This window comes from Arachis hypogaea, chromosome 2, assembly GCF_003086295.3.
Source record: "Arachis hypogaea cultivar Tifrunner chromosome 2, arahy.Tifrunner.gnm2.J5K5, whole genome shotgun sequence".
In the NCBI taxonomy this organism is placed as follows: Eukaryota; Viridiplantae; Streptophyta; class Magnoliopsida; order Fabales; family Fabaceae; genus Arachis; species Arachis hypogaea.
In genome coordinates this window covers 44,890,924-44,917,765 of record NC_092037.1, presented here as the reverse complement: position 1 = coordinate 44,917,765, position 26,842 = coordinate 44,890,924, and the positions used below count along the sequence as shown (strand labels likewise).

Genomic DNA, 26,842 nt, shown 5'->3' with positions numbered 1-26,842 from the left:
GTTGAGGGCGCGCCAATTGGGCTTCTGTAGCTCCAGAAAATCCACTTCGAGTGCAGGGAGGTCAGAATCCAACAGCATCTGCAGTCCTTTTTAGTCTCTGAATCAGATTTTTGCTCAGGTCCCTCAATTTCAGCCAGAAAATACCTGAAATCACAGAAAAGTACACAAACTCATAGTAAAGTCCAAAAAAGTGAATTTTAACTAAAAACTAATAAAAATATACTAAAAACTAACTAGATCGTACTAAAAACATACTAAAAACAATGCCAAAAAGCGTACAAATTATCCGCTCATCACTTTCTCTTTGCCTTTCTTGGTGGCCATCTTAAAAGGAAACGAGGAAAGACATTAGTATTGCAAGGGTTATAGCAAGGAAAAGAATAGGAAAGGTGGTAATCAATGCACAGGAATGGATAATGATGTGAGCACATGGTCATGACTACATGTGACAAATCAATAATGGAAATATAGCAAGTGCATGTGATGAAAATTGAATGCAAGGTGTTTATTGGCATGTCGGCAAAGGGCACGAGTAGCATAGATCAAGCATGCAATGTCCAAATTAGATTACCAAGTCTTTCAAACTAATAATATGTTTGTAATAACAATTATATATAATTAATAAAATATAAAAAGGGTTTTGTGAAAAGCAGGCATTTAGAGTAGTAGATTTAAAATGAATCTAAAAGTAGTGCAAAATGCCATATGGGCATTTTAACAAACACATAGCATGCATGTTAAATAAGGTTTGGAAAATATTAGGTTGAACATGCAAGTAACCCTTAGAAAATAATATATAATTGTTAAACATGTCCTAAACAATCCATAAGCAACATAAAAAAAAATAATGACCCAAATAAGATTTCAACACCAATAGAAGGAATAGGAAAAGAAAAAGAAAACATGGTTAGGGAAAGTAGAAAAAAAAGAAAAAGAAAGCATGATAATAAAGAGAATAAATAAAAAGTAAGGAGGGAAAAAGAGAGAAGAAAAACCTTGACAATGGTGGTGGGAGAAAGGGGGTAGAAGAGAGAAAGAAGGGAGGAAGAAGGAAGAGGGGAGAAAGAAATAAGATTGGGGGGAAAAGAAATGATAAAACAGTCTGGCAGATTTGAATGAGTTGGGTGGCGCAAACGACGTGGACGCGTGGGGCACGCGATCACATGGAAAGCCCTTAAGTGAGGTGACGCGGACGTATCGGTCACGCAGATGCGTGACATGATTCGCGCTAGTGGCGCGAGGGCAGCTTCGCGCTCGCACAACTCTCTGTTTAAATGATCTTTTGCCAAAATTTGGGATGACGTGATCGCGTAAGTGACGCGATCGCGTGGATGTCCTACTAGAGAAAACGGCGCGGACGCGTGGGGCACACGTTCACGTGGAAGGGCTTGTGTGACTAGCACGAATGCAGCTCAAGTCCAGCTCAACTTTCAGCCATTCACCCTTGTTACGTCGAATTGCAGAGCCACACGGTCGCGTGGTTGACATGGACACGTGGGGAGGACAATTTACAAATGACGCGATTGCGTCATCCACGCGGTCGCGTGGAGCAAATTGTGCTAAAGGCATGCCTCCAGCCACATTCCGGTGCAACTCTCTGTCCAATTTTCCTTTCTTTCGAATGCATATGCGACACGGACGTGTCAGTGACACTGGCGCATCGCATGCAATTTCTCTTTTTTTAATGCAAATGTAGTATGCAGATGAGTTGCAAGATATAGGCAGTAGTACAAAGAAGAGTTATAGATGAGGGAAGATAAGGAGAAGAAGAGGAACGATCATACCATAGTGGGTTGTCTCCCACCTAGCACTTTGCTTTAATGTCCTTAAGTTGGACGCGCCATTAGCTCAGTTTTCTGCTGTGAGTGGATCCTCCAAGAGGAAGATATCTAATTCCTTGTTTTTCATCACCTTCTCACCATGGTAGAGCTTCAAACGATGTCCATTAACTTTGATGAGTTCAGAGCTTGAAGGGTGACTAAGGTGAAAAACTCCGTACGACTCAGCCTTCTCGACTCTATGGACCTTCCCACCTTGATCGCAGCTTGCCTGGCATGAGCCTCAGTCTAGAGTTGTAAAGGAGGACTAAATCCCCAAGTTGGAACTCTTTCCTCTTGATGTGTTGATCATGTACAGCTTTCATCTTTTTCTTGTACAGCCTTGAGTTCTCATAAGCTTCTAGGCGAAGGCATTCCAATTCTTGCAGTTGCAACTTCCTTCCAGCTCTGGCTTTCTCAAATCCCATGTTGCACTCCTTTACTACCCAAAAAGCTTTGTGCTCTACCTCAACTAGAAGATGACAGGCTTTTCCATAAACTAAGCGAAAAGGACTCATCCTAATGGGTGTCTTGTATATTGTTCTGTATGCCTAGAGTGCATCTTGTAGCCTAGTGCTCCAGTCTCTTCTATGAGGTTTGACTATCTTCTGCAATATGCATTTTATCTCTCTGTTAGACACCTCGACTTGCCCATTAGTCAGAGGATGGTAGGCTGTTGCTACTTTATGAATGATCCCATGCTTCTTTAGTAATCCTGTTAGTCTCCTGTTACAAAAATGGGTGCCTTGATCACTCACGATTGCTCGTGGTGATCCAAAGCGACAAATAATGTGGTTTCTAACAAAGGACACAACGATGTTAGCATCATCAGTATGGGTAGGAATTGCTTCCACCCATTTAGAAACATAGTCTACAACTAACAGTATATAAAGGTGGCCATTAGAATTTAGAAATGGACCCATGAAGTCAATGCCCCAAACATCAAAAATTTCACAGAAAAGCATAATTTGTTGAGGCATTTCATCCCTCTGGGATATATTACCAAACCTTTGGCATGGGGGACAAGATTTACAAAATTCAGTAGCGTCTTTAAAAGAGTAGGCCACCAGAATCCACATTCTAAGATTTTTCTAGCTATTCTTTGAGGGCCAAAATATCCTCCACTCTTAGATGAGTGACAGGCCTCTAAAATGGACTGGAATTCTGATTGAGGCACACACCTTCTAATTACCTAGTCAGCGCCACATCTCCATAAATATGGGTCATCCCATAAATAATATTTAGACTCGCTTTTCAGCTTGTCTCTTTGATGCTTAGTAAAGTTTGGAGGAAAAGTGCGGCTAACTAGATAATTAGCGACAGGTGCATACCAAGGGACTACCTCAAATACTGCTTGTAGGTTATCAAATGGGAAATTATCAACTATAGGAGTGGAGTCATCTTTAATGTGCTCAAGGCGACTCAAGTGGTCTGCCACTAGATTCTGGTTACCACTCTTATCCTTTATTTCCAAATCAAATTCTTGTAGTAATAGTATCCAACGTATAAGCCTTGGTTTGGATCCCTTTTTAGCTAATAAATACTTTAGAGCTGCATGGTCTGAATACACTACTACTTCAGTACCAAGTAAATAGGCTTGGAATTTATCCAAAGCAAAAATAATAGCAAGAAGCTCTTTCTCAGTAGTGGTGTAGTTAGACTGAGCAGTGTCTAAAGTCTTAGACGCATAAGCAATGAAAAAAGGATCTTTACATTCACGTTGAGCCAGCGCTGCTCCTACTGCATGATTGGAAGCATCGCACATGATTTCGAATGGCTGGCTCCAGTCAGGTCCTCTCACAATTAGAGCTTGAGTCAGGGCGGTCTTCAGCTTATCAAATGCTTGTTTGCAATCTTCGCTGAACTCGAACTCGATATCTTTATGCAGTAACCTGGATAGGGGAAGTGCTACCTTACTAAAGTCCTTAATGAATCTCCGGTAAAAACCTGCATGGCCAAGGAATAAACGGACTTCCCTCACAGAGGAGGGGTAAGGCAAACTAGAAATAACATTCACCTTTGCTGGATCTACAGAAATACTAGTATTAGACACAACATGTCCTAGTACAATCCCTTGTCTTACCATAAAGTGACATTTTTCAAAATTCAATACATGGTTTATACTGACACATCTATCTAGTACTCTAGATAAACTATCCAAGCAAAGGCTAAAAGAATCACCATAAACGCTAAAATCATCCATAAAAACCTCCATACAGTCCTCAAGAAGGTCAGAGAAAATACTCATCATGCACCTTTGGAAAGTAGCTGGTGCATTGCACAAGCCAAAGGGCATTCTCTTATAGGCATAAATCCCAAAAGGACATATAAAAGTAGTCTCTTCCTGATTGTCAGGGGCTATATGAATCTGGAAATAGCCTGTGTAACCATCTAAAAAGCAATAATGTGATTAACCTGACAGGCGATCCAGCATTTGATCAATGAATGGAAGAGGGTAGTGATCCTTACGAGTGGCTTGGTTGAGACGCCTGTAATCAATGCAGACCCTCCAGGCGTTCTGTACTCTAGTTGCTATGAGTTCTCCATGCTCATTCTTCACTATAGTGACTCTAGACTTCTTGGGCACCACTTGTACTGGGCTCACCCATTCACTGTCTGAGATGGGATAGATGATATCTGCCTCTAGTAGTCTGGTCACTTCCTTCTTGACAACCTCTAAGATAGTGGGGTTCAGTCTTCTTTGGGGTTGACGGACGGGTCTTGCTCTTTCTTCTAAAAATATTCTGTGCTCACAAACTTGAGGGTCGATGCCTACTATGTCTGTTAAACTCCACCCAATTGCCTTCTTGTGCCTCCTCAGCACACTATGTAACTGCTCTTCCTGTTGAGAAGTGAGGTCCTATGCAATGATAACTGGAAACTTCTGCTTGTCCTCGAGGTAAGCATATTTAAGGTGTGGAGGGAGGGTTTCAATTCTAATTTCTGCTCATGGTCAGGCTCTGGATTGTCTGGAGCTGGTGGCAGTGGCAAAGTACTTTCATTGTCTACAGAAAGTGTCCCCACACTCGGACCTTGTCCTATGTTCTTCTCTTCAAACTCCTCCTGGTGAACTTCAGCTATGGTGTCATCTATGATGTCACACTGGAGGATAGAATGATCTTCTGGAGGGTGCTTCATAACTCCATTCAGATTGAAGCTTACTACTCGGCCGTCTATTTCAAAAGAGTACGTTCCTGAAAAAGCATCCAATTTAAACTTCGAGGTCTTCAAGAAAGGTCTTTCGAGTAGGATTGATGATGGCTTCTCTGAGTCATTTTGGGGCATCTCCATGATATAAAAATCAATGGGGAATGTGAGCCCTTTAATACCCACTAATACATCTTCAGCAACTCCAACCACTGTAATAATGCTTTTATCTGCTAACACAAAATGGGCTGCCGACCTTTTTAAGGGAGGGAGCCTCAAAACATCGTATACAGACAAAGGCATTATACTAACTGATGAGCGGATAATTTGTACGCTTTTTGGCATTGTTTTTAGTATGTTTTTAGTATGATCTAGTTAGTTTTTAGTATATTTTTATTAGTTTTTAGTTAAAATTCACTTTTCTGGACTTTACTATGAGTTTGTGTGTTTTTCTGTGATTTCAGGTATTTTCTGGCTGAAATTGAGGGACCTGAGCAAAAATCTGATTCAGAGACTAAAAAGGACTGCAGATGCTGTTGGATTCTGACCTCCCTACACTCGAAGTGGATTTTCTGGAGCTACAGAAGCCCAATTGGGGCGCTCTCAACGGCGTTGGAAAGTAGACATCCTGGGCTTTCCAGCAATATATGATAGTCCATACTTTGCCCAAGGTTTGATGGCCCAAACCGGCGTTCAACGTCACCCTTAGAATTCCCAGCGTTAAACGCCGGAACTGGCACAAGGATGGGAGTTAAACGCCCAAACTGGCATAAAAGCTGGCGTTTAACTCCAAGAAGAGTCTCTACACGAAAATGCTTCAATGCTCAGCCCAAGCACACACCAAGTGGGCGCGGAAGTGGATTTTTATGTCATTTACTCATCTCTGTAAACCCTAGGCTACTAGTTCTCTATAAGTAGAACCTTTTACTATTGTATAGATATCTGGGTAGTTATCTTTGTTCTGATGCTATCTTAGGTCATTGGGAGGCTGGCCATTCGGCCATGCCTAAACCTTGTTCTTATGTATTTTCAACGGTGGAGTTTCTACACACCATAGATTAAGGTGTGGAGCTCTGCTGTACCTCGAGTATTAATGCAATTACTATTGTTCTTCTATTCAATTCTGCTTGTTCTTGTTCTAAGATATCACTTGTTCTTCAACTTGATGAATGTGATGATCCGTGACACTCATCATCATTCTCACCTATGAACGTGTGCCTGACAACCACCTCCGTTCTACCTTAGATTGGGTGGATATCTCTTGGATTCCTAATACACGATGCATGGTTGATCGCCTGACAACCGAGCGCTCGCCTGACAACCGAGCCAGCCATTCCGTGAGATCAGAGTCTTCGTGGTATAGGCTAGAACTGATGGCGGCATTCAAGAGAATCCGGAAGGTCTAACATTGTCTGTGGTTTTCTGAGTAGGATTCAATGATTGAATGACTATGACGAGCTTCAAACTCCTGAAGGCGGGGCGTTAGTGACAGATGCAAAAGAATCACTGGATTCTATTCCGGCCTGATTGAGAACCGACAGATGGATAGCCGTGCCGTGACAGGGTGCGTTGAACATTTTCACTGAGAGGATGGGAGGTAGCCACTGACAACGATGAAACCCTTGCATAAGCTTGCCATGGAAAGGAGTAAGAAGGATTGGATGAAGACAGTAGGAAAGCAGAGAGATGGAAGGGACCAAGCATCTTCATACGCTTATCTGAAATTTCCACCAATGAATTACATAAGTATCTCTATCTTTATCTTTATGTTTTATTCGTATATCACCCATATCCATTTGAGTTTGCCTGACTAAGATTTACAAGGTGACCATAGCTTGCTTCATACCAACAGTCTCTGTGGGATCGACCCTTACTCGCGTAAGGTTTATTACTTAGACGACCCAGTACACTTGCTGGTTGGTTGTGCGAAGTTGTGTTTATGCCATGGTATTGAACACCAAGTTTTTGGATTCATTACCGGGGATTATTTGATTTGTGAAAAGTATTGATCACAATGTCGTGCACCAAGTTTTTGGCGCCGTTGCCGGGGATTGTTCGAGTATGGACAACTGACGGTTCATCATGTTGCTTAGATTAGGTATTTTTTTCTTCAGAGTTCTTAAGAATGAGTTCTAGTGTTTCATGATGATCTATTGAAGTCTGGCTGGCTGTGAAGCCATGTCTAATTCTATTGGACCGAGGTTTCAACTTATCATCACAAGAGCTTGTTGATTTCTATCAATCTTGCTATTGGAGCAGTGATTTGCTAAGGCTTGGCTGGCCATTGGCCATGTCTAGTGTTTTGGACCGAAGCTTTCTTTGAAAGCTTGGCTGGCTGTGAAGCCAGGTCTAATTCCTGGACCGGAGTCTTAGACTATACAATGCATGATTCCTGGAATTCTCATTAAGAATTTTGATACCTTTATTTTCCTTTTCCACTTAAATTTCGAAAAAGCACAAAAAAAATTTAGAAAATCATAAAATCCAAAAATTTCTTGTTTGAGTCTAGAGTCTCATTTTAAGTTTGGTGTCAATTACATGTTTTTGTTCTTCTTGCATTCATGCATGTGTCTTCATTAATCTTCAAGTTGTTCTTGATAAATTCTTACTCTGATCTTTGAATTCTCTTGACTTGAGTGTTATTGTGTCTCATATGCATTCTCATTAGTGTCAGTAGTATACAAACTGCTAAGTTTGGTGTCTTGCATGCATCGTTATTTGATTTTAGTTGCATTTTGATTATTCCTCACTATTAAAAATCCAAAAATATTTTTAATTTGTGTCTTCTCAAGTCAATAATACAGAGAATTGAAGATTCAGAACATACAGCAGAGAAACTACACAGAAAAGGCTGGGCGTTCAAAACGCCTAGTGAAGAAGGGCAGACTGGCGTTTAAACGCCAGCCAGGGTGCCTGGCTGGGCGTTTAACGCCCAAAAGGGTAGTGCTTTGGGCGTTAAACGCCAGAATGTGCACCATTCTGGGCGTTTAACGCCAGGATGGCACAAGAGGGAAGATTTTGTTTTTAATACAAATTTTTTTCAAGTTTTCAAAAGTTTTTCAAAATCAAATCTTTTTCAAATCATATCTTTTCAATCAAATCTTTTTCAAAATCAATTTCTTTCCATACTTGCTATCAATTAATGATTTTATTCAACATTTCAAGTATGTTGCCTTTTCTGTTGAGAAAGGTTTAATGTTTGAATCATATCTTTTCTTGATAGCCAAGTCATTAATTTTTAAAATCAAATCTTTTTAAAAATGTTTTTCAAATCATATCTTCTCAATCACATCTTTTTTTTAAACCAATCATATCTTCTTAATCACATCTTTTTCAAAATAGTTTTCAATCATATCTTTTTAATTTCTTATTTCAAAATCTTTTTCAAAAATCACTTGATTTCTTTTCCACTCTTGGTTATTGAAAATCAATTAGTGTTTTTCAAAATGTTTTCAAAATCTTTTACTTAATTTTCAAAAATTACTTCCCTTCTTCTCACATCCTTCTATTTATGGACTAACACTATTCCTTAATGCACAATTCGAACTCCATCTTTCTTGATAAGTTCGAATTCTTCTACTTCTGCCTTCTATTTTTCTTTTCCTCTGACATCTCAAGGAATCTCTATACTGTGACATAGAGGATTCCATATTCTCTTGTTTTCTTCTCTTTCTTATGAGCAGGAGCAAAGACAAAAGCATTCTTGTTGAGGCTGATCCTGAACCTGAAAGGACCTTGAAGCGAAAATTAAGAGAAGCTAAGGCACAACTCTCTGTAGAGGACCTAACAGAAATCTTTAAAGAAGAAGAACCCATGGCAGCCGAAAACAACAACAATGCCAACAATGCAAGGAAGGTGCTGGGTGACTTTACTGCACTTACTCCCGACTTCTATGGGAGAAGCATCTCTATCCTTGCCATTGGAGCAAACAACTTTGAGCTTAAGCCTCAATTAGTTTCTCTAATGCAACAGAATTGCAAGTTCCATGGACTTCCATTGGAAGATCCTCATCAGTTTTTAGCTGAGTTCTTGCAAATCTGTGACACTGTCAAGACTAATGGGGTTGACCCTGAGGTCTACAGACTTATGCTATTCCCTTTTGCTGTAAGAGACAGAGCTAGGACATGGTTGGACTCACAACCTAAAGAAAGCCTGAACTCTTGGGAAAAGCTAGTCAATGCCTTCTTGGCAAAGTTCTTTCCACCTCAAAAATTGAGTAAGCTTAGAGTGGAAGTCCAAACCTTCAGACAGAAGGAAGGAGAATCCCTCTATGAAGCTTGGGAAAGATACAAACAATTAATCAGGAAGTGTCCATCTGACATGCTTTCTGAATGGAGCATCATAGGAATTTTCTATGATGGTCTCTCTAAACTATCCAAGATGTCTTTGGATAGCTCTGCTGGAGGATCTCTTCATCTGAAGAAGACGCCTACAGAAGCTCAAGAACTAATTGAAATGGTTGCAAATAACCAATTCATGTACACTTCTGAAAGGAATCCTGTGAACAATGGGACTAGTCAGAAGAAAGGAGTTCTTGAGATTGACACTCTGAATGCCATATTGGCTCAGAACAAAATATTGACTCAACAAGTCAATATGATTTCTCAAAGTCTGTCTGGAATGCAAAATGCACCAAGCAGTACTAAGGAAGCTTCATCTGAAGAAGAAGCTTATGATCCTGAGAACCCTTCAATGGAAGAGGTGAATTACATGGGAGAACCCTATGGAAACACCTATAATCCTTCATGGAGAAATCATCCAAATCTCTCATGGAAGGATCAACAGAGACCTCAACAAGGTTTCAACAACAATAATAATGGTGGAAGAAACAGGTTTAGTAATGGCAATCCTTTTCCATCATCCTCTCAGCAACAGACAGAGAGTTCTAAGCAGAACACCTCTGACTTAGCAACCATGGTCTCTGATCTAATCAAAACCACTCAAAGTTTCATGACTGAAACAAGATCCTCCATTAGAAACTTGGAGGCACAAGTGGGTCAGCTGAGCAAGAAAATTACTGAACTCCCTCCTAGTACTCTTCCAAGCAATACAGAAGAAAATCCAAAAGGATAGTGCAAAGCCATCAACATGACCGAATTTGGAGAGGAGGAAGAGGCAGTGAACGCCACTGAGGAAGACCTCAATGGACATCCACTGGCCTCCAATGAGTTCCCTAATGAGGAACCATGGGAATCTGAGGCTCAAAATAAGACCATAGAGATTCCATTGGACCTACTTCTGCCATTCATGAGCTCTGATGAGTATTCTTCCTCTGAAGAGGATGAGTATGTCACTGAAGAGCAAGTTGCTAAATACCTTGGAGCAATCATGAAGCTAAATGACAAGTTATTTGGAAATGAGACTTGGGAGGATGAACCCCCTTTGCTCACCAAAGAACTAGATGACTTGTCTAGGCAGAAACTGCCTCAAAAGAGACAGGATCCTGGGAAGTTTTCAATACCTTGTACCATAGGCACCATGACCTTCAAGAAGGCCTTGTGTGACTTAGGGTCAAGTGTAAACCTCATGCCTCTCTTTGTAATGGAGAAGCTAGGGATGTTTGAGGTGCAAGCTGCAAAAATCTCACTAGAGATGGCAGACAACTCAAGAAAACAAGCTTATGGACTTGTAGAGGATGTTCTGGTAAAAGTTGAAAACCATTACATCCTTGCTGATTTCATAGTCCTAGAGACTGGGAAGTGCATGGATGAATCCATCATCCTTGGCAGACCCTTCCTAACCACAGCAAAGGCTGTGATTGATGTTGATAGAGGAGAATTGATCATTCAAGTGAATGAAGAATCCTTGGTGTTTAAGGCTCAAGGACATCCCTCTGTTACCATGGAGAGGAAGCATGAAGAGCTTCTCTCAAAACAGAGTCAAACAGAGCCCCCACAGTCAAACTCTAAGTTTGGTGTTGGGAGGCCACAACCAACTTCTAAGTTTGGTGTTGAACCCCCACATTCAAACTCTAAGTTTGGTGTTGGGAGGTTCCAACATTGCTCTGAGCATCTCTGAGGCTCCATGAGAGCCCACTGTCAAGCTATTGACATTAAAGAAGCGCTTGTTGGGAGGCAACCCAATGTTATTTTTTATCTATTTTCCTTTGTTATTTTATGTTTTCTGTAGGTTGATGATCATGAGAAGTCACAAAATCAATTGAAAAAGCAAAAACAGAATGAAAAACAGAAAGAAAAATAGCACACCCTGGAGGAAGAACCTGCTGGCGTTTAAACGCCAGTAAGGCTAGCAATGGGCGTTTAACGCCCAGTCTGGCACCATTCTGGGCGTTTAACGCCAGAAAGGGGCACCAGACTGGCGTTAAACGCCAGAAGAGGGCAAGCCCTTGGCGCCAGAAATGGGCACCAGCCCGGCGTTTAACGCCAGAATTGGCTCAAAACGCATTTTTGCATGACATTTGGTGCAGGGATGACTTTTCCTTGACACCTCAGGATCTGTGGACCCCACAGGATCCCCACCTATCCTACCACTCTCTCTCTTCTTCACCCATTCACCAATCACCTCAACCCCTCTTCCCCAAAAACCCTTCACCTATCAAATCCCATCTTTCTCTTCACCACTCACATCTATCCTTCATAAAACCCCACCTACCTCACCCTTCAAATTCAAACCACTTTCCCTCCCAAACCCACCCATTCATGACCGAACCATGAGCCCCCCACTCCTATATAAACCCATCTTCACTCCTTCATTTTCACACAACATCAACACCACTACTCTCACTTTTTGGCCGAACACAAAGCCATTCCCTTCTTTCTCATTTCTTCTTCTTCTACTCTCTTCTTTCTTCTTTTACTCGAGGACGAGCAAACCTTTTAAGTTTGGTGTGGTAAAAGCATTGCTTTTTGTTTTTCCATAACCAATTATGGCATCCAAGGCCGGAGAAACCTCTAGAAAGAGGAAAGGGAAGGCAAAAGCTTCCACCTCCGAGTCATGGAAGATGGAAAGATTCATCTCAAGGGTGCATCAAGACCACTTCTATGAAGTTGTGGCCTTGAAGAAGGTGATCCCCGAGGTCCCTTTTTCACTCAAAAAGAGTGAATACCCGGAGATCCGACATGAGATCCGAAGAAGAGGTTGGGAAGTTCTTACCAACCCCATTCAACAAGTCGGAATCTTAATGGTTCAAGAGTTCTATGCCAATGCATGGATCACCAAGAACCACGATCAAAGTGTGAACCCGGATCCCAAGAATTGGCTTACTATGGTTCGGGGGAAATACTTGGATTTTAGTCTGGAAAATGTAAGGTTGGCATTCAACTTGCCCATGATGCAAGGAGATGAACATCCTTACACTAGAAGGGTCAACTTTGATCAAAGGTTGGACCAAGTCCTCACAGTCATTTGTGAAGAGGGCACCCAATGGAAGAGAGATTTAAGAGGAAAGCCGGTTCAATTGAGAAGGCATGACCTCAAGCCCGTGGCTAGAGGATGGTTGGAGTTTATCCAACGCTCAATCATTCCCACTAGCAACCGGTCCGAAGCTACTATAGACCGGGCTATCATGATTCATAGCATCATGATTGGAGAAGAAATAGAAGTTCATGAGGTTATATCCCAAGAACTTTATAAGGTGGCGGACAAGTCCTCTACCTTGGCAAGGTTAGCCTTTCCTCATCTCATTTGTCACCTCTGTTATTCAGTTGGAGTTGACATAGAGGGAGACATCCCCATTGATGAGGACAAGCCCATCACTAAGAAGAGGATGGAGCAAACAAGAGACCCCTCTCATCATCAAATCCCTGAGATGCCTCAAGGGATGCACTTTCCTCCATAAAACTATTGGGAGCAACTAAACACCTCCCTAGGAGAATTGAGTTCCAACATGGGACAACTAAGGGTGGAGCACCAAGAACATTCCATCATCCTCCATGAAATTAGAGAAGATCAAAGAATCATGAGAGAGGAGCAACAAAGACAAGGAAGAGATATTGAGGAGCTCAAGCACTCCATAGGATCTTCAAGAGGAAGAACAAGCCGCCATCACTAAGGTGGACCCGTTCTTTAATTTCCTTGTTCTTTATTTTTCTGTTTTTCGAAAATTATGCTTGTGTTTATCTATGTTTGTGTCTTGTGATCATTAGTGTCTTAGTGTCTATGCCTTAAAGTTATGAATGTCCTATGAATCCATCACCTTTCTTGAATGAAAAATGTTCTTAATTGAAAAAGAGAAGAATTGCATGAATTTTGAATTTTATAACAGTTTAATTATTTTGATGTGGTGGCAACACTTTTGTTTTCTGAATGTATGCTTAAACAGTGCATATGTCTTTTGAATTTGTGGTTCGTGAATGTTGGCTCTTGAAAGAATGATGAAAAAGGAGACATATTACTGAGGATCTGAAAAATCATAAAAATGATTCTTGAAGCAAGAAAAAGCAGTGAATACAAAAAAAAAAAGAGAAAGAGAAAAAGAAAGAAAAAGAAAGAAATAAAGTTGTGATCCAAGGCAAAAAGAGTGTGCTTAAGAACCTTGGACACCTCTAATTGGGGACTCTAGCAAAGTTGAGTCATAATCTGAAAAGGTTCACCCAATTATGTGTCTGTGGCATGTATGTATCCGGTGGTAATACTGGAAGACAGAGTGCTTTGGGCCACGACAAGGACTCAATAAGTAGCTGTGTTCAGGAATCATCATACTTAACTAGGAGAATCAATGACACTATCTGGATTCTGAGTTCCTAAAGAAGCCAATCATTCTGAATTTCAAAGGATAGAGTGAGATGCCAAAACTATTCAGAGGCAAAAAGCTAAAAGCCCCGCTCATCTAATTAATACTGATCTTCATAGATGTTTTTGGAATTCATTGCATATTCTCTTCTTTTTATCTTATTTGATTTTCAGTTGCTTGAGGACAAGCAACAATTTAAGTTTGGTGTTGTGATGATCGGATAATTTGTACGCTTTTTGGCATTGTTTTTAGTATGTTTTTAGTATGATCTAGTTAGTTTTTAGTATATTTTTATTAGTTTTTAGTTAAAATTCACTTTTCTGGACTTTACTATGAGTTTGTGTGTTTTTCTGTGATTTCAGGTATTTTCTGGCTGAAATTGAGGGACCTGAGCAAAAATCTGATTCAAAGACTAAAAAGGACTGTAGATGCTGTTGGATTCTGACCTCCTTGCACTCGAAGTGGATTTTCTGGAGCTAAAGAAGCCCAATTGGCGCGCTCTCAACGGCGTTGGAACGTAGACATCCTGGGCTTTCCAGCAATATATGATAGTCCATACTTTGCCAAAGATTTGATAGCCCAAACCGGCGTTCAAAGTCACCCTCAGAATTCCCAGCGTTAAACGCCGGAACTGGCACAAGGATGGGAGTTAAACGCCCAAACTGGCATAAAAGCTGGCGTTTAACTCCAAGAAGAGTCTCTACACGAAAATGCTTCAATGCTCAGCCCAAGCACACACCAACTGGGCACGGAAGTGGATTTTTATGTCATTTATTCATCTCTGTAAACCCTAGGCTACTAGTTCTCTATAAGTAGAACCTTTTACTATTGTATAGATATCTGGGTAGTTATCTTTGTTCTGATGCTATCTTAGGTCATTGGGAGGCTGGCCATTCGGCCATGCCTAGACCTTGTTCTTATGTATTTTCAACGGTGGAGTTTCTACACACCATAGATTAAGGTGTGGAGCTCTGCTGTACCTCGAGTATTAATGCAATTACTATTGTTCTTCTATTCAATTCCGCTTGTTCTTGTTCTAAGATATCACTTGTTCTTCAACTTGATGAATGTGATGATCCGTGACACTCATCATCATTCTCACCTATGAACGTGTGCCTGACAACCACCTCCGTTCTACCTTAGATTGGGTGGATATCTCTTGGATTCCTGATACACGATGCATGGTTGATCGCCTGACAACCGAGCGCTCGCCTGACAACCGAGCCAGCCATTCCGTGAGATCAGAGTCTTCGTGGTATAGGCTAGAACTGATGGCGGCATTCAAGAGAATCCGGAAAGTCTAACCTTGTCTGTGGTATTCTGAGTAGGATTCAATGATTGAATGACTATGACGAGCTTCAAACTCCTGAAGGCGGGGCGTTAGTGACAGACGCAAAAGAATCATTGGATTCTATTCCGGCCTGATTGAGAACCGACAGATGGATAACCGTGCCGTGACAGGGTGCGTTGAACATTTTCAATGAGAGGATGGGAGGTAGCCACTGACAACGGTGAAACCCTTGCATAAGCTTGCCATGGAAAGGAGTAAGAAGGATTGGATGAAGACAGTAGGAAAGCAGAGAGATGGAAGGGACCAAGCATCTCCATACGCTTATCTGAAATTCCCACCAATGAATTACATAAGTATCTCTATCTTTATCTTTATGTTTTATTCGTATATCACCCATATCCATTTGATATTGCCTGACTAAGATTTACAAGGTGACCATAGCTTGCTTCATACCAACAGTCTCTGTGGGATCGACCCTTACGCGCGTAAGGTTTATTACTTGGACGACCCAGTACACTTGCTGGTTAGTTGTGCGAAGTTGTGTTTATGCCATGGTATTGAACACCAAGTTTTTGGATTCATTACCGGGGATTATTTGATTTGTGAAAAGTATTGATCACAATTTCGTGCACCACTAGCACATGCTCCTAAATCACACATGCAGTCAGAAAATATCACACTTCCAATGGTACAGTTAACCATGCATGGACCTAGGTCACTACATTTTTCAGATATATTTCCCATTAAAGCAGATATAGAACTACCTAAAGGAATAGTTTCTAATTCATTAATTTTGTCTTTATGTATGCATAAATCCTTTAGAAACTTTGCGTATTTAGGTACCTGTTGAATAACATCAAAAAGGGGAACAGTTACCTCAACCTTTTTGAATATTTCTACCATTTTGTGATCAGGTTCTGACTGCTTCCTGGGCTTCCTTGCAAGTTGTGGAAATGGAATAGGAATGGAATTTTCTACAGTGTCTGCGCCCTTTGGTGCTTCTTCCTGTGATTTAGCGTCTTCTTCCTCAGCCATGTCCTGTATATCATTTTCCTCTTCAACATCTTCTATTTCCACTACCTCTTCAGCCGAGGCATGTTCTGGTAGGTTTGGCTCTTCCTGATTCATCTCTTGTAATTTGTTTCGGACCTTAGGGTGATGGCATTAATGCCACACTTTGGATTGGGTAATGGTTGAGAGGGGAGTTTACCAGAGCTTGAAGACTGGTTGTTGGAGTTGGTCAGTGATCCAATCTATGAGACAAGGGCTTGCATAGTAGAGTTCAGACCATTCAAAGTAGCAGTAAGGTTGTTTTTCATGGCCTGTTGTCTCTGATCAATAGATTGTAGTAACTCATCATTAGGAGATGAAGAGGGATAAGTGATCTGAGAGGTCTCCTGAGATGCTTGAGGCTGTCTTAGATGAGGTGCTCTGTAGGCCTGATTTTGATTCTGCCGCCTGAAGTTGTTATTGTTATTCCACCTCTAGTTTCCATTGTTATCTCTGCCTCCTCTGTTATGATTGTCCCTCCAACCTTGGTTGGAGTTATCCTGCCATCCATGGTTGTAGCTGCCACCTTGATTGTACCCTTGATTGGGGCGGTCATAGAAGTTGTGAGTGGCTGCCACAGTGTGGTCTTCTGGTTGGAGTTGCAGACACTCATCAGTATAATGACTGTAATCTGCACAGATTCCGCATACTCTTTGTGGAACCAACTGTTGGCTGTGCTGTGATGGAGAAGGCTGAACTTGCTGAGCTTGTTGTTGACTTAGTTGCATCTGCTTCAGTAAGTTCGTCATTTCACATAAGCTCTGAGTTATAGCAGCAGTCTCTTTGCTAGTGGATACCTCTGCAATAGCTCTTGACCAACTTTGTTTCTGCCTATGATTCCTAGTAGATTCAGCTAATTCACTAATTAATTGCCATGCTTCTTTCGCAATCTTGTACTTTTTCATAGACCCATTGCTAGCACCTTCCAATGTGGTCCTATCTTGAGATTTCATGCCCTGTGTAAAGTACTCGAGCAACACTATCTTGTCAATCATATGGTGGGGACATGCTTCTAGAAGATTATTGAAGTGTTCCAAGTATTCATAGAGAGTCTCAGATTCATCCTGAATGATGCCAGGGCATCTAGGCCAGTTTCACTGACCTTTTCTTTACTATTTTAGAGTAGTTTCATGCATTTTCTTAGTGAATAAGGCAAGTTTTGGATGAAAATACACTTACACCTTGATTCAAGCAACTATTATGAATTTCATATGATTTCATGAGGATTTTGCAAGATTTGCATGATAAATTGATGATGCATAATCTCATGACTTTGGCTAGAGCTTTGATGTACTTTATTTGCTTGATTTCAGGGCAAAGGAAGCAAGGAAGAACCACGTTAGTACTCACGTTAATCTAGTTAACATGAACACTAACGTGGAATGGCAAACAGCTTGCAACGTTAATGAGAAAAGTGATCACCAATAATGCCTGCGAAGCCATCAACAGCTCACGTTACTTGCCACGTAACTAAGTTAACGTGGTAGTTAACGTGGAGACAAAAGAGAACTCCAACATTAGTGGGAAACGTGAACACCACTAACATTCTACTCCAACGTTAGTGGTAAACGTGAACACCACTAACGTTCCAAGACTTGGCAATGAGCTACGTTAAGAGTCACGTTAACTAAGTTAACGAGAACTCTAACGTAGAAGAGAAGAACAACGCCAATGTTAGTGACACTCACCTTTGTCACTAACGTTGGATCAACTAGCATTGCCTACGTTAGTGGTCATGTTAAGACCACTAACGTGAGAGTTAACATGGAGTTGAGGATTGATGAGCCAACGTTAGTGACACTCGCTTTTGTCACTAACGTTGGAAGATGGCATTACTACCACGTTAAGAGCCACGTTAACTTAGTTAACGTGAGCTCTAACGTGAAGAATAGAGGCACTTGGAGCGTTAGTGACAAAGGTAAGTGTCACTAACACTCTCGAAGGTGAAGCATACCCACGTTAAGAAACTAACGTGAACTCTAATGTAGGGACAAAAGGCACATAGCAACATTATTGAGAAAGGTGAGTCCCAATAACGCTTGCGAAAAGGGCATAAGCCAACGTTGTTGGGAAAAGCGAGTCCCAATAACGTTAGCAAAGATGTAAAGGCAACGTTAGTGGTCACGTTAGTGCCACTAACATTGAAGTTAACGTGAGGCATTTGAGGTTGGAACGTTAGTGGAAAAAGTGATTACCACTAACGTTCTTGAACCCACAATGTCACTTAACATTAATCTCACTAACACCCATGCCTAATTCATACTTCTCTGCAAGTTGGGCCCACTAAAGATTAGAACTGCTTCAACTGAAGATCCAGAGCCCACATCCAAGACTTGAAGAACTCACTAGAAGATCAAGAGGAGTAGTATATATAGGAGTAGTTTTGAACTATAGAACAGCTTGGCACTTTGGAAAACTACCTCTGTATATTTACTTTTCTGTACTTTTAGCATGGATTCTTTTTTTCTACCATTTTTGATTTCTAGAGCTATGAACAACTAAACCCCTTTTATTGGGTTAGGGAGCTCTGTTGTAATTTGATGGATCAATTATAGTTTTCATTCTTCTTCTTCTTTCTTTTCTCTTGATCTTACTAGAAAGCTTTCAATCTTCATCTAATTGTATTGTTATCTTGGAAAAGAAACTCTCCTTAATTGGATTTCCTCTGAGCCTTGGAAAAGGGATGAGGAGATCATGCTAGAAATGCCTTCTCATGTTGGACCAAATTAGGGTTTGGGCAGATATAGTGACATGTAAATCCTCCCAACACTTTGATTTGGAAATACATGTGGTATAATCAGTGACCGCACTTCATCTCTTCCCATGAGCAATTAAATCAAGGAATTAGGCAATTGTTCAAGCTTAGAGAGATTGGATTGCCAAGGAATTGGGATCCAATCACTTAAGATTGCCAAGGAGATCAATGAATGCATTGATTGAGGAAGAGATGAGAATGAACTTGATCCGAAGAATTCAACATCTCCTGAACCCAATGATTTTCCCATTTCTGATCTTACCCATTCTCTTTACTTTCTGTCATTTATTTTCATGCTCATTACCCCAAATCCCCATTTAAGATTCTGCACTTTATTTTCTGTTATTTACTTTCCTGCCATTTAATTTTTCTGCAATTCTCAACTACATCCTGCTTAGCTCAACTAGCATAATCTTCCAATTAAAATTGCTTGACCAATCAATCCTTGTGGGATTCGACTTCACTCTATTGCGAGTTTTTACTTGACGACAATTCGGTATACTTGCCGAAGGGAAATTTGTTGAGAGACAAGTTTTCATGCATCAAATTTATGGCGCAGTTGCCGGGGATTGATTTTGAATCAACAATGATTAAGTTGGAAGATCACTAGATTGAGCATTTTTCTTTTTTTATTTGTTATTTGATTTGGTTGATTACCTTCAGTTTGTTTAGTTTCTTCCTCATCCACTTCACCTTCTTTGTTTTTCTTTCTTTTTCTTTGTTAATTACAATTCTTCTCACTAAGCCACTAACTGTTTGATAATTTGCATCACTCACATTAACAATTACTCTAACAAGAATAATCTCTTCATTTTATCTCTTGCTGTGAGTTTTGTTAGTTGTATGACAGGGGGAAGAGAGGGAGCTTCAACTTCCTTCGATTCAGAACCTGAAAGGACCCTTTGGAGACTAAGGAGGGAAGCAAGAGGGAAAGGAATTGTTGGTGCTGAGGAAGAGGAAGAGTACTTTGAACCCAACATGGAAGAGAATTTCGAAAACAATCATGAAGAAGAAGCTCACAACCATGCTAGAGAAGTCCCTGCAAACTGTGCTGGGCAAGAGAGGAGAGTTCTAGGCTCTTACATTAATCCTAATCCAGGAAACTATGGAAGTAGCATCCAAAAGCCCACCATACATGCCAACAATTTTGAACTAAAACCAGCACATCACCCTTGTTCAGAACAATTGTTCATTTGGAGGAAGTGCTCAAGAAGACCCCAATTAACACCTAACCACCTTTCTGAGAATTTGTGACACTGTGAAGTCTAATGGAGTCCATTCGGATGTCTATAGGCTGCTCTTGTTCCCTTTTTCACTCAGGGACAAGGCATCCAAATGGGTTGAATCCTTCCCAAAGGAGAGCCTAACAAATTGGGAAGATGTAGTGAACAAATTTTTGGCAAGATTCTACCCTCCTCAAAGAATCAACAGACTGAGAGCTGAGGTGCACACTTTCAGGCAGCAAGATGGTGAGACTCTCTATGAAGCATGGGAGAGATTCAAGGACTTAACAAGAAGATGCTCACCAGATATGTTCAATGAATGGGTTCAACTTCACATTTTCTATGAAGGTCTTTCCTATGAGTCAAAGAAGGCCGTAGATCATTCATCAGGAGGCTCTCTAAACAAGAAGAAAACCATTGAAGAAGCCATAGATGTCATTGAAATAGTTGCTGAGAACGACTACTTCTATGCCTCCGAAAGAAGTAACACTAGGGAGTAATGGAGCTGAACTACATGGTTGCATTGCTAGCTCAAAATAAGATGATCACCAACCAGCTAGCAAATCTTACTAAGAAGGTGGAGGAAAACCAAGTTGTAGCAGCCATCACTTCATAACCAGCTCAAGAAGGAGTGAATATAGGAGAAGAAGGTGATTGGTAGGAAGCCAATTATGTTGGAAACTCACCTAGACAAATCCATGATCCATACTCCAAAACGTACAACTCTGGATGGAGAAATCACCCCAACTTTAGGTGGGAAAATCAACAAGACCAAGGTCAAGATCAGAGATGCCACAACCTCAATTCCAACAACAATGCAACTCACCAACACACCTCACAAAGATCCTATCAACACCCACTTAACCAACTTTCTCAACCACCTAATCTCAACCCACCATTTCTAACATATGATAGACTCTCAAAGATTGAGGCTTTACTTGAAAACTTATGCAGAGAAGTCTAAGACAATAAGGTGTTTAAGGAAGAAGTGTGAGCCAATATAAAAAACCAAGGAGAAAACATCAAGAGATTGGAGTCCCAAGTAGAGTATTTATCTCAACAAATTCCCAAACCCACTAATGGATTTCCCAGTGACACAGAGAAGAATCCAAGGGGAGAAACAACGAAAGTAAGGTGAGAGGAATGTAAGATGATAACCACAAATGATGAGAGGAGTATGAAAGGGGTAGAACACCTCCATGATAATCAAAAGGAAAACCAAGAAGAAATAAGCCATACACCTCAACCCATACTCAAGGAAGAGTTGAAGAAGAAGGAGGTATTGAACCCATATGCACCTTTTCCCCAAAGGCTTAAAGGTGGTGTAGCAGGAAGAATGTATTCAAGGTTCCTCGATATGTTTGCATCTCTTGATGTAAATATACCATTCATTAAGGCCCTTTAGCAAATGCCTTTCTACATCAAGTATATAAAGGAGCTATTAGCCAGAAAAAGTCCATTGAAGGGTGGACAAACAATAAAGATGAACAAGGATTGTAGTGCTCTCATTCAACTAGGGCCAACCATAAAGAAGAAGGATCTAGGGATTTTTCACATTCCCTGTGCCATAGGAGAAACAAAGATTGACAAAGGGCTTTGTGACTTGGGAGCAAGCATCAACTTAATGCCCCTTTCCCTCATGAAGAAGCTCCAAATCAGTGAACTAACTCCTACTGATGTAATTATCAGATTGGCTGACAAAACTCAAAAACAGGCAATAGGAGTAGTTGAAAATGTGCTGGTGAAGGTTGGGAGCTACTATCTCCCCACAGACTTTATTGTCGTGGAAATGGATGAGAATCCTATTTACCCCATCATTCTGAAAAGGCCATTCCTAGCCACAGCTAGAGCACTCATAGATATAGAGCGAGGATAGTTAGTGCTAAGAATACATGACGAGCAGCTCACTTTCAATGTTTTCAACCTCTCACAAGAAGCAGATCATGATGACAATGAGTTGATGGAGGAGCCAAACAAGGAAGCACAAATAACACAATTGGAAACCCCATTGGTTGGGAAGCCATGTATTCAAGAAGAACCTCATTCAAAGGTAACTCCAGGGAAGCTGAGCAAACCAGAGTCATACAAAGCTAGCAACAAGGAGTCCTTAGAGAAAGAGTCCATAGAAAGTAAAACAGCATCAATGGGAACAAGGTGGAAAGTACTCAGAAGATGGAGAAACAAGAAAATCCCTACAGAGGATTTCTCCCCAGGAGATGAAGTGATCTCTGCTCACTATCCAACCATCCCACCTCATCTTCTTACCATCCCATCTCAGCTACCTCAAGTGTACACCATCAATAAAATATTGTCCCTAGAGCATATGGAGCTTATTAACAAGGCCAATGGACATAGGTTCGCTGCAAGGGGAGAAGACTTCAAGCACTATCAACCACCTTGACAAAGACCAAACGTCAAGCTAATGACGCTAAAGAAGCGCTCCATGGGAGGCAACCCATGTTCTATACCCTCTCTCTTAAATCTCTAATAATAGTAATAAGGCGAATTTTATGTATTTTTAAATCAATTTTGACAACCAATATAAGACCCCTTTACATGCAATGTATAGTACATGATAAGTTTGGTGTTCAAGGCACACCAAGTGGGCTTGAACACACTTTATGAGGTAAAGTTATTCCCCAAACTTGTTGCACCATTTGATCACAAACAAGTTTGGTGTACCAATGTTGCATGCATGGGGGGTTTAGTTGTTGATTGATTTGCATTCATGGAAAGCGTCTAGCCATTTAAAAATAAAAGAAAAATATATTTTTTGTTAGCTAGCTCACACTTTAAATTTTCCCACCAAAAATTTCAATTAACCATTTGCAATTTTTCTTCGTGTATAGGGAATCAAAAAGGACATTGATGGTACTTGATAGGACAATTGAGGAAGGGAGATTCAGCCACTATACCAAGGGAATCTCACACTTGTCTTCATGGGGAATGTCCTTGGAAGTGTTGCCATGCAACATTGGGAGTGGATAGTTTTGGAGACCGAACCAAGACCCTCATAAAGGAGGTAATTCATGTGCTCATTCAATCCCAAAACCCCAACCGTCCACTATCAAACAACACTATCAATTCACACCCTTCAATCAATTGCCATCTTCCTATATAAACCCCTTCACACAACCTCCCCGTACACACTTCATATTCTCACCATTCCCACTTCTTTCTTTCAGGCATACAAACTTCATCCTCCACCAAAAGTCTCACATACACCCTCCTAGCCATCTTGAGATTAACCAACACATCAACCATCTTACATGGCATTATCAAGCTCCAAGAGACGAAAGGGGAAGGAACCTATAGAACATCCTTCTTTTGATGAAAAGAGATTTAGAACCTTTTATCATGCACTCCAGTTTGGGTGGATGGCTGACAAAGAAATCATTTATGAACTAGGCTTTCAAGTCACATGAACTGAGTGTCCAGAAATCACAGAGAAGGTGGAGCAACGTCGATGGGAGCTCCTCACCGATCCGATCACAAGGGTGAATGCAACTCTAGTGAGAGAGTTCTATGCAAATGTAGTTAGACAAGATAAGGCAGACGAATCCTATACACGTTTTGTGAGAGGAGTCATGGTGGGTTTTAGTCCTATGACCATCATGAGAGTGCTGAAATTGCGAAGCATACCCTTTGCAGAGGAGAGCTATCACTCGAGAATGGACATCAAACCCAATTATGACCAGATTATACAGGATATATGTGTGCAAGGAGCAGATTGGGAAAGAGGCCCCAAAAGGAAGCCCAAATTTATAAAAAGAGGAGATCTCCTCCCTGAGGCTAAAGGTTGGTTCGAAATTGTAAGGAAATCCATCCTCCCAGCCGGAAACAACTCAGGGGTAAACCTTAAGAGAGCAACGATGGTGCAATGCCTATTGAAGGGAGGAGAGATCAAGGTTCATGAATTCATAGCCCAAGGCATTCAGAAGCTCGCTGAGAAAAGTGATTCTGGAGGAAGATTGGGCTATCCCAGCACTATTCTCCGTCTTTACAACTAAGCTAGGGTGATATTTGAGGATGAAAACCCTGAGTGGATAAAGGTTGGCATTCCCTTCACTTATCGTCGGATGCATGCTGCTGTAACTCCACTACCTCTACGAAGGGTAAGAAAGAGGCCAGCCCATCAAGCGGAAGAAGAACAACATCCACAGGAGCAAACCCCAGCCACCTTAAGCATGCACCAAGTACAAGAGGCTATTGATACCTTATCTAGGCAATGCATGGAAAATCAAGGGGCACAAAGGGAGTTTCAAATGCAATCAATGGACCGCCAAGAAGAATCACTCTCTAGATGGATGAATCCGCAAGGGGAATGACAAAAACAATTGATGGATCAGCAATTGGAACAAGAGAGGCAATGGAGTGAATCCTTCCATAACTTGAACCAGAAGCAAGATCAACAACAAGAAGCCATCCAAAGGCTAATCAACATCCAAGCACATCAAGGTGCACACATTCATGAGATGCATAGGAAACAAAGAGAACAGGCAGATCTTTTCGATGAATACAGAGCATTTTCGAAAGGAGTCTACATGAGTGAGACTGGATATCACGTGAATGCCCAAGCCAGACTTGGGTATCTAGTCAGACAACTACCTATTTTGCATCCAGGGATCACAAAATATGAGGATGTAAGGGATGAATTAGCATGAGTGGAGTGCGAAAGGGTTGAACAAAGTCATGAGTCAGTAAGGAAGGCACTAGAAGATTGGAAGATAGCTAGAACAAATCGGATGAGAGGAAGCACAAGCGAACAAAGTGAACTTAAAAATGGCAAGGGAGCAGAAGAGCATGAGCATACCAATAAGTGAAAGGTGGTGAAGTTCCTTCTTAGTTTTACCTTTTTCAAAGCTTTAAATAAGGAAAATCATGTATGAAATAGGACATGCTTCCATGGTAGCTTAGGATTTTCAATTCTGCATTTAAGTTTCATTGCTTAGGTTAATGGTTATTGAGCTTAATGTCTCGAGTGTTCACTTTCAACTTTCTTACTTGTATGCTTGTCCTTTAAGTTAATCAAAAAGAAAATGTTATGAAAAGAACAAGAGTGAAGTTATTTTGAGAAGTAGGTTCTGAATGTTTGTGGTAGGATGATTAGTAAGCTAAGTTGGTTCACCAAACTAGGAAAGAAAGCAACTATCTATCCTAAGGCCTATGTTGGAAACACATCCTTTGAGACTAACTAAACAATAAGATCCCGATAAGAAAAGAGAAAGAGCAATAAAAGTGAAAAAGAAAGAAACACAATAAGAAACAATGCTAGGCACCAAGGGCTTCAAAATTGAGGCATGTGTCTGTGGTGTTTATGTGCAAGGGATATACTTGGATGAATAAGCTCCTAGGGGTGCCTTATCACTTGGTAACATGGATTAACTAATCCGGGATTATCAGCTGAAAGTCCACTATCAAAGTAACCTTTGCTACAGAGCACTTAGTAACCCAAAAAGGTGTTAGACACCAAGGTCTCAAGAAAGAAAAATAACAAACCATGTGCCTGTGATGTGTATGTATGAGGGAAAAAGACTTGATTTGGAGTAAGTCCTTAGGGGTGTCTTAACACCTAGCAACTTGAACCAACTGGTTCGGGAGTGTTGGCTGAAAGCTTAGCATAAAGAGTCGCCCTCTTATAGAGCACTTAGCCAAAAGAAGAAGGTAATAACTTTGAAAAAGAAGGAAGGATAAAAAAAAAAGGGAGTCTCAAAGGATGCAATCAAGAAAGTGACCAAGAAATTGATAAAGGCTTGAAACCTAAAGGGAAAGAACCTAAGTTGCTATGCATGAAACCCCATAAACCAGGAATTCTACTTCTATTTTATCTTCTTGTTCTTTCATTTCATTCTTCCTATGTTTCAGTACTTGCTTAGGGACAAGCAAGCTTTAAGTTTGGTGTGTGATGCCAGGGCATCTAGGCCAATTTCACTGACCTTTTCTTTACTATTTTAGGGTAATTTCATGCATTTTCTTAGTGAATAAGGCAAGTTTTGGATGAAAATACACTTACACCTTGATTCAAGCAACTATTGTGAATTTCATATGATTTTATGAGGATTTTGCTAGAATTGCATGATAAATTGATGATGCATAATCTCATGACTTTGCCTAGAGCTTTGATGTACTTTATTTGCTTGATTTCAGGGCCAAGGAAGCAAGGAAGAACCACGTTAGTACTCACGTTAATCTAGTTAACGTGAACACTAACGTGGAATGGCAAACAGCTTGCAACGTTAATGAGAAAAGTGATCACCAATAACGCCTGCGAAGCCATCAATAACTCACGTTACTTGCCACGTTAACTAAGTTAACGTGGTAAATAACGTGGAGACAAAAGAGAACTCCAACGTTAGTGGGAAAGGTGAACACCACTAACGTTCTACTCCAACGTTAGTGGTAAACGTGAACACCACTAACGTTCCAAGACTTGGCAATGAGCTACTTTAAGAGTCACGTTAACTAAGTTAACGTGAGCTCAAATGTAGAAGAGAAGAACAACGCTAACGTTAGTGACACTCACCTTTGTCACTAACGTTGGATCAACTAGCATTGCCTACGTTAGTGGTCACGTTAAGACCACTAACGTGAGAGTTAATGTGGAGTTGAGGATTGATGAGCCAACGTTAGTGACACTCACTTTTGTTACTAACATTGGAAGATGGCATTACTACCACGTTAAGAGCCACGTTAACTTAGTTAACGTGAGCTATAACGTGAAGAATAGAGGCACTTGGAGCGTTAGTGACAATGGTAAGTGTCACTAATGCTCTCGAAGGTGAAGCATACCCACGTTAAGAGTCACGTTAGTTACACTAACGTGAACTCTAACGTAGGGACAAAAGGCACAAAGCAATGTTATTGGGA

The 26,842-nt window shown here is 40.8% G+C and overlaps 1 pseudogene; it reads right to left on the bottom strand.

Annotated features, from left to right (window-relative positions):
- Positions 1–20,181: 20,181 nt before the first annotated feature.
- Positions 20,182–20,283, bottom strand: LOC112766443 (small nucleolar RNA R71; annotated as a pseudogene).
- Positions 20,284–26,842: the final 6,559 nt, after the last annotated feature.